Here is a 9,195-nt window from a genome sequence, read left to right on the forward strand (position 1 = left end):
CTACCTTCAGACTATGAGGTTGGTGATGGGGAGGGACTAGAAATCTTCATGAATCTTTACTGTTGATTAGTTAATAGATAATTGGGAAGAGAACAGACAAAATTGAAGTGAATCCTAGGTATCTACCTGCTGTGAGACACAAGAATATATTATAGAGATTCAGCTGTATATAATAAAGCTATACATAGAAAGATCAAGGTATTTTTCTAGAGGCATGCCATTTATCAGGGAATATTTGGTGTTATTCAGCCTTTAATATATACCAGCTGTCTTCTTCTGCTATGAAAATCTTGTGTGCTCATATACTACTAGGCCACATGGCAAACAGTTAAGTTTCTCAGTCCTTTTGCTGATCTATTAAGTAACACCTCTACAGAGCCCAGGAGACAGACAAACCGTAGATGCTTAACCTTTTTTCCTGCAACTGAAGCTCAGACTTTCCTTCCCCATACTGGCCAAATGCCATTCTAGAGCATTTGACTCAGAACAAAAGATTTTTGCTGATCCAGGTTGGAGTGAAGGGAAGGCAGAATTCCTGGTCAGAGAGTCTCGTGGTTGGAGAGAAGGGAACAAGGCGGATAGGCGGATTTTTTTTTTTTTTTTTTTTTTTTGTAGAGAATAAGGATTGGGTCAGGTCAACAGAGTAGAAAGAGAAGAAATTAGCATGGATGGAGAAACTTAAGATGAAGTTGAGATTGAATTTAAGAGCTTACTAAAACTGAGAGGACAGAAAATGAAGGGACAGAGAGGAGCTGAGTTCAGGACAGAATTGAAGCTGTATAGACAGAATTTTGTCTTAGAGAAATAAAGTAAATGGACAAAAGATCATCATGTAAATAGATTCTTTTTCTTCAGATAACCCCATGCTGGACATAGTGTCTTCCCCTTGACTCTGGGAGGAATCGTCTCTGGGCAAGCCCCTGGGAAAATTCCTATATCTACCTTTGGAATTTTCTTTCATCCATCTATCTATCCATCTATCCATCTATCTATCTATCTATCTATCTATCTATCTATCTATCTATCTATCTATCAATCTATCTACCCATCTATCTATCTATCTATCTATCTATCTATCTATCTATCTATCTATCTATCTATCATCTATCATCTATCATCTATCTATTTATAGATATAGCCTCCCTATTTAGCACAGACTGGTCTGCAACTTTCTATGTAGACCTCAAATGGTGCTAGAAACAACTGGGCATTTGATATGGAAGAGTGAACTAGATCTTTATCTCTCTGCCTGCATAAAAATCAACTCAAAATGGACCAACTACCTTCATGTAAGACCTGATTACGCTGAAATTGCTATTAGAAAAGTAGAGGAAACTCACCAAGGTAGAGACATAGGTTAGAACTTTGTGAATTAAATCCATTCATCCAGGAAGTATGGCCAACCATTGATAAATGAGTTTTCAAAAAAGTCACCATATGAACTAGTCTGGATATTATCAAAAGAAAAAAATATTTGCCTATGTGTGAATTACACACCCTTGGACATTGTTGGCAGAGCACACATTGATACAATCATCATGAGACACAGTGTGGAGATTTCTCAAAATGTGAAACCATGTCTGCCCTGTGATCCAGTCATCCCAACATTCTGGACATAACAAAGGAAAGGAGGTCAGGATGCCAAAGAGACCTCTGTACTGCCCCATGTATCTGAGACCTATTCCTGACAACCAGGCTATGGAGTTAACCAGCGTGCATCAAGGGGTGAACTGATACAGCACAGTACAGGACCCCTTACAAAACCAAAACCAGACCCTGCTAGATGGCCCATGCTGGCTGTGATTCCACAGGAAGAGACTTGAGCTGCTCTTTTAGTTTCTTCCGACAGCGGTTTGGTTGTAGGGGGCCAGGACTTCTGTCATTTTGGAAGCCTCTCAGTCTCTAGTTCACATGACAGTACAGATCATCCCTTGTCCCTTGAAGGAAGCTCTGTCCCCTCAAGAGGATGTGAATGGCAGGGCAGAAATACAAGTTGAAGAGGGAACCAGGTTACAGGCTACACAAAGGCACTGCCTTGTGATTAGTAGTCAGGGCTCTTGTGAGCATTTCCACACCCAATTATAAGGATCTTTTTGATGATGTTGAGCTAGGACAACTGCAGAGAAAAATGGAAGTATTTCAAAATGAATCAAAACCTAATCCTTTAATAATGTATCTACCATACATCCACATGTCTGTTGAAGAAGAATGTAGTTAGGCCTTATAATTCAGGAGGTACAAACCTGTCACCCCAGTATCCAGGATTCTGAACGGGAGTATCAGGAATTGTAGGTCAACCTAGGCTACATAGCAAGACACTGTCTCAGAAAAAGAAAGGGTGATACTGAGACTTATGGTCAACTTGAGCCAACCTGAAGGACATTATGGTATGAAAAATTAACCTTAAAAGAGAGAAATACTTCATATGTGGAGCCTAAAACAAAATTCTCCATTAGTGATAATAGCAGGATAGAGAGATGTTTCTAGGTTGTAGACTAGGCAGTATGTAGGAGGAAGAGGGCAGAGATCTAATGCACAGAGTGAAGACCAAAGTGCATCATGGAGAATTAGTGCTGCTCTCACCACAGGGAGAAATGGTACATTCAGAAGACAGACATGCTGACCAATTCCACCATCAAAATATTCATATAGATATAAATCAGGACATCAGAGCATGTGCTTCAAATATACAAAGGAATTTATTGTAGCAAGAAAACGGTCTCTTTATTCAGATATTTGTGCCATATATCTTTTTGTCTGGTGCCTGTCTTTCTTGGTAACACCTTTGCAGAACAATCTTATGCCAAGCTCTGAGCATATCTTCAATGGATGATCTTCACCTGGATGCACAATGCATAAAGTCATCAGTCACTCAGCTCTCACTGTCTAGGACCTTTCCTTAGAGACTATCTTTATGGTTCAGTTCTCTAGGTATTGGTTGATGTCACTCTCTAAAAGGGGCCCCACTATAAAACGCCCTCAAATTACTGTCAGTGTTCTCTATGTCTGTCCCTTGCAGCTGGCAGTATTTCTGATGAAGAAGTGGTGTCCCTGCATAGGTGATCAAGGAACAGTAACAGAAGATGACTGCATACAGAAGATAGAGGGGATTGAGCAGCACCTCACTCTCACATGGCTCCTGCCAGGACAGAGAGGCATTACCTCAGTGAGGTAAGTCTCCAAGTTGCCTCAGACACTGTTCCACCAAAACAAGGAGTTAGTACAAGGACCTGTGTGCTACCTGGATCAGTAGACATTTTCTCTTGTTGCTCTTAGTCCATCTGCTTGTAAGTTTCTGGCCCAAATTCTCTGTCAATCAGAAGAAGCCTCTTCCATCAAGGAGACCTGAAAACATGGCATTTTGGTAAGATTACTAAATGCTCAGTTGTCCATCACCCTGTAACCAATCATAACTTCCCCATGGCCTGAGCAGAGGAGAGTCACCTGTGTGTCCCCCTTCCATCCAGTGTGTTAGGGCTTGAGTGGCATCTCCTGCTCTAAGCACCATCCAGTTGAAAATGTCTCTTGCTGAGTATGGTCCCAGGAGTCTCTCAGATAGCCCCAGTATAGGGTCACACAGGCAGCAAAGGTCTTTCCCAGCCTGCTGCCTGGGGACACAAAGCCTCAGCAACAGCAATGTCCCTACAGGATGTCAGAAAGAAAACAGCTGGGATCTTTGTATGAAATACTGCTGAAAATAGTATCTTGGGGTGTACTAAGGTGCGGTTTTGGGGTATACTACAGTGTGGGCCTAAGGAGGGTTGTGAATTTGACCCCTTAAATCCCTTTAGGTGTCTCTGAGTTATCTTAGGAGGTAGGAATATGGCAGGAGACCATGAGCCACCCAGAGGAACACCCTCACTGTCAGGCTGGGGGTTGCCATTGTTTTTCCATCTACAGATTCTATCCACGATCACGCTTAGAACCAGCTCCATCTCTGAATCCAACTGTCAAACACTCCAGACTTCACCTTGCTTCCACTCAAAGCACAGCTGGTGGGTCTTACCTTGCACAGGAATGGATGCCCTGGGGCAAAATGTGCACCATGGCATGTGCTGGCTTCACATGGCTCCTGCGAAGCAGTAGAGCAGGGTGGTAAGTGATTGCGTTGGGGATAGAGACAGGAACAAGCTGAGTTAGAGGAATTTGAGGCATTTCCAGGAGGGAAATCACATGGAATATGAAATTACCTTGCTTGAATGGGAATCCTCTCCCATTCAAGCAAACTTCACTAGTGTCAACTATGCATGAGGTACATTGGAAGGAGTGTGTGTGTGTGTGTGTGTGTGTGTGTGTGTGTGTGTGTGTGTCTGTCCAGATACAGAGTACAGAAGAGTGCATCCACATGACTCAGGTTGCAAAGCAACAAGCAGGTTCACCAGTAATAGTGCTGGGGTGAGGTGTGAAGGTGTCTGGATCTGGTGGGAACAGGAAGCAAGCTGTCTAGTAGGCCAGGATGGTGCTGAGAGCTGCACCATAAATAATGGACTCACCTGTTCCCACGCACTCTACCTTGCCAAATGAGCACAAGATGGACACTCCATGCAAACTCGTCCCTCTGTTTTTGGCTCCAACCTGGTCAGCAATATTCATCTTGAACACATACAAACTGGGCAGACCTCTGGAGTCCTCCTCTGCTTCCAGTGCTGCTGTCTCTTCTAATGACTCATAGGTATACCTGGAGACAGGTAGCTGGACTGATGATCTCTCTGTGCTTGGAAGGTCCTCTGAGGCCTGTTTTCCTAATGACCACAGCACTCCGTGGATCCTTGTTTAAAGGACTTCCGGTCCCACAGAGTGCTTCACTTTACTGGCACAATTGTGGCACCACCAGCCATCATGAACCTACCTACAAGGGAGAGTCAGGAGGATCATGAGTCTGTCAGACCTACCTCCCAGAATTCTTTCTCAGTTCTCATGGTACAGGTGATCTGAGAAGGGTGTGGCATGCCCCCTCCTCCCCTGTCTTCATCTGCAGACACAGGAACCCTTTGCTCCTAGTTTCAGCCTGTGATAGGAACACAGCTTCTAAACTTCCTACCTGGCTCTCCTGCGCCGCGTGCATCTTCAGCATGCTGCTCTCCACTCTCTGGTTTCAGCTTACGGGGAGCACAGTGCCTCCAACAGCACTTGAAACAGACACAAGAAAGAGGCCTCTTAGGAGAATATGCAGGTCTTCTGCTTGGCTGTGCTGGCCCTGTGCAGTGCTGGCCCTCAGTCTGATTCCTCCTGAGCGTCTGCCCCATTGCTCTCTTCACCCACTCTTCTCCTCATCCTTGCCCAGCCTCGGGCCACTCTCCTCTGCTGTCTATCTACATCTAGGTCAAGTTTCTCAGGAAGGATACTGTGGGATTTGCTTTCTGGTGTGATAATATAGTATCACCTATTCCTGCAATCTGTTTATTTAAAAGCATATCATTTAGTCCAGGAAATAGCGTAGTGAGTAAAGGTACTTGACCCCAAGCCTGGGGACCTTAATTCATTCCCTAGGACCCACATGGTATAAAGACAGAACTGATTCTTGCAAGTTAATTTCCACACACATATAGTAAATAGTTTTTTCTTTAAAGAAAAGAACACCATTTTCAAAAAAGGGCCTAGATACATAAGTGCATTGGAGCCTCTCCACCTACCTGTCACCTTGGCTGCCTCCGTGGTCCTTTAAGCTCACAGGCAGGATTTTGTTGCAGCCTAGGCGCTCCCTCTTTTCCGTTGGTAGGCAGCAACACAAACTTCTTAGGCCTTTTATAATACTGCTCTGTAGGCTCTTCCAAATGCGCTTTCTAAAGGGGGCTCTGGGTGCAGTCTGCCTCCGGCCACTGAGGTGTCCCTGGGGTATTTCTGGGGAGGATGGGCTGAGGTCTTTTTCTTGTACAATGGGACCCTCATCCTGGGCCTCCTTGCTGGAGAATGGGGGTGATATATCTTGTGAGGTCATTTTGTTCTTTGAACCAGCTGTAGCCACACTGTGGGGCTGCCCCCTGAGGTCCTCTTGAGGTGAGGTTTGTGGGAGAGATGAGGCGATATTTTCACCTGGTATATTGACATCTTTGCACTGAACTTCCTCCTTTGGGGTGTGATGAGATAAAACCTCCTGTGAGGACGCCTTGTTCTTTGATTTGTTAGGGCCAGCTTTGGACACATTCAGGGATAACTTGTTGGAATAAGTTTCCAGTGCTGAAGACATTCTGGTACATATTTCATCAGAGGTGTTAATAGTGCTCTCTGAATCCCCCAAGTGCTGTTCATGAAATTAGCCTCCTGTACACAGTAGGGGCAGATTCTGGGAACTGGGGCTGTTTTCTTGTTAGGGCAGTTCACGGTGGGAGGCATACCATACCGTGTTCTCCCCTTTTTGTCGTTCTCAGGACTCTCAGGTAGAGTGGGCAAAATGGAAGAAGTGGGAAGGATAAGGGCACTAGATCCCCTCTTTATAGTCCCTTTAGGTATCGTGGAAGGCTCTGTAAGGTTCAAGGTTCCAGAAGACTGCTTGGACTGAAGATCTTTTATCAAGTCGTCTTGCCAGGGTGACTGCTGCCTAAGGATCAAGTAGGTGGCCATCACTTGATCAAACTTCTTCTCCTGTAAAGATTCCATTATCTCTCCTTGCTTATAACCGATGACGCCCATGATGACCATCACAGTGGGGTCTAGGTAGCAGTCCTCATTGTTCTCTCTAAAGGGATTGGGAGAACCTTCACTGCCATGCTTTAGCCATTGAAAACTCACAATGTCATCTATTCTTGGTCTTTGTCCAGGATTTACAGTTAACAACTTAGCAATAACATCCCAAAGCTCTGGCGACAGTTTGAATTCAACAGAGTACTTTCCTGCCAAGATCTTCTCCTTTAGTCCTCCAAAGGTAACTCCCTTGAAAGGGAGGCACCCTGTCGACATAAAGTAGAGGACAACCCCCAGACTCCAGATGTCAATTGCTCGGCCATCGTAGCCTCCACCTTCAAAGAGTTCTGGAGCACAATAAGGAAGGGTCCCACAGAAATATGCTAGTTTCTGCCCCATGGTAAGCTTGGTGCCCAGCCCAAAATCAATGAGTTTTATATTGCCTTTGCCATCCACTAAAATATTTTCGGGCTTTAGATCCCTGTGAGCAATCCCTTTACTGTGACAATACTGGAGGGCACACACCATCTGTTTAAATATCTTATGGGACTCCTCCTCCGGTAGGTAGCCAAACTCCACAATCTTGTTCATCAGCTCTCCACCTGTGGCATGTTCCATAACCATGTAAGTGTTATTTGTGGTGTCGATTATGTGCAAAAGTTTAATAATATTGGGATGGTCTAGAGATTTCATTATTTCAATTTCTGATTTGATGAAGATATTCTTTGTGCCTTTTGGAAGAACTTTTACTGCTACCCTTGTCTGGGTGAGTAGATGGCTAGCCAACTTTACTTCTCCGAATGCTCCTCGGCCAAGGGTCTTTAGGATTTTATAGTGCTCTGTTAAAGCCTCTTCGTGAAAGGAGTTGTGCTGTAGGGTTTTGCCTTGAGCCACTTCCCACTTCTTCATCTTTGTTGATATAAATGCTTGTACCAACACGAACTAGTGATGCAAGATAAAAATGAATTAAAAGCGGGTCTAGGAGAAACATTTATAGGTATAAATTCCTGTGGTTAAAAAATATGGATGTCCAAAATAACCTAATGATGCATGTCATGGTCATAGGAAAACAAGAACAAGCCAAACCCCAAAGAAATAGAAGAAATGCTCAAGTCCAGAGCAGAAATTGATGAAATGGAAACTAAAATAATACAAGGACCAAAGTAACAAAGACTTGATTATTTTAAGAATAAATATAATTGAGGTAATCTTAACCAAAATAACTAACAGAAAAATTTAAGATACAAATTAACAATATTAGAGACAAAAGAAGAAACTAATAGAAAACTTTAAGATACAAGTTAATAATATGGGAGACAAAATAACTTGGTATTACCAGAGATACAACTGAAATCCAGACATCGAGACAATCACTAGGGAATGTTTTTAAAATGTTCCAGTGAATTGGAATAGTCTAGAATAAACTTCTAGACACACATTAGCTACCAAAACTCAACTAAGAAATTATAAAACACCTAAACTGAAAGACTGTCAGAGTCAGAGGCAGTGGATGACAATACAAACTGTTTTCTGGACAAAGCAGGGCAGTTGCTCATCTGAGTTTACAGCATTGTGACCTGCTTAAGCTCACTCCAGAAAAAAGTCTCAGCACGAAGAGGGGAGGTCGAACAAGAAGTCATACCCTGATGAGCTATTGACAACTTATAGATTCCAGGAGAGGGAGAACACATTTTAAGGGTGTGGCCCCTGCTGGTGGGACTGACCACGCTTCAGTAGAAGGCCATATATCCAAAAGTATAAGGACAACAGAAACTGTACTTGATGCTGAAAAACAAAACAAAAAGACACAAATTTGGGTGGCAGGAAAGGGAGTATAGAAGATCTGAGAGAAATTGGAACAAGGGATAAACATGACCAAAATATATTGTATGAAATTCTCAAAGAACTAATTTAAAACAGAAAGAAAAGCAACAAAATTGAAATAGTAATTTAAAATAATCTCTTGACAAACAAACAACAACAACAAAAACTCCAGGACCAGACAAACTCATTGGTGATTTCTATCAGACCTCTGAAGATCAGAGTACAGAGCTAAGCCACTAGTTAACCATAGAGGCCAGGTGTTGATGGCTCACACTTTTAATCCCAGCACTCAGGAGGCAGAGGGAGATGAATTTCTATAAGTTTAAGACCACTCTGGGCTACATGAGATTGATCTAGTCTAAAAGAAAAACAGAGCCAGCTGGTGATGGCTCACACCTTTAATCCCAGCACTAGGAAGGTGTAGACCTAAAGAGATATGGCTGGGCAGAGAGAGGAATATAAGATGGGAGGAGACAGGAGCTCATTGTATTCAGTCTGAGGATTCCTGGAGACAGACTCTTGTACTCTTTCATTCTGAGGATGGCTAGAGGTAAGAAGTCTCTCTAGAGGCTGGCTTTTTTGTCTTAATGATTTTCAGGAAAGCTTTGTTAGAGCATACATAAAATATCACCAAGATATCAATGCTTCTCAGACGATTGCATGAAATGAAAAGGGGAAGGATGCTTCCAGATGCATCCTAGGAGCCTGTATTACTCAGGTACCTAAACCAGATGGATACAGTAACAAGAA

General features: G+C 43.2%; 1 pseudogene; it reads right to left on the reverse strand.

Annotated features, from left to right (window-relative positions):
* Positions 1–2,677: 2,677 nt before the first annotated feature.
* Positions 2,678–7,794, reverse strand: LOC114689203 (annotated as a pseudogene).
* Between the last annotated feature and the right edge of the window lie 1,401 nt (positions 7,795–9,195).

Source organism: Peromyscus leucopus, unplaced genomic scaffold (assembly GCF_004664715.2).
Source record: "Peromyscus leucopus breed LL Stock unplaced genomic scaffold, UCI_PerLeu_2.1 scaffold_1571, whole genome shotgun sequence".
NCBI classification, from domain to species: Eukaryota; Metazoa; Chordata; class Mammalia; order Rodentia; family Cricetidae; genus Peromyscus; species Peromyscus leucopus.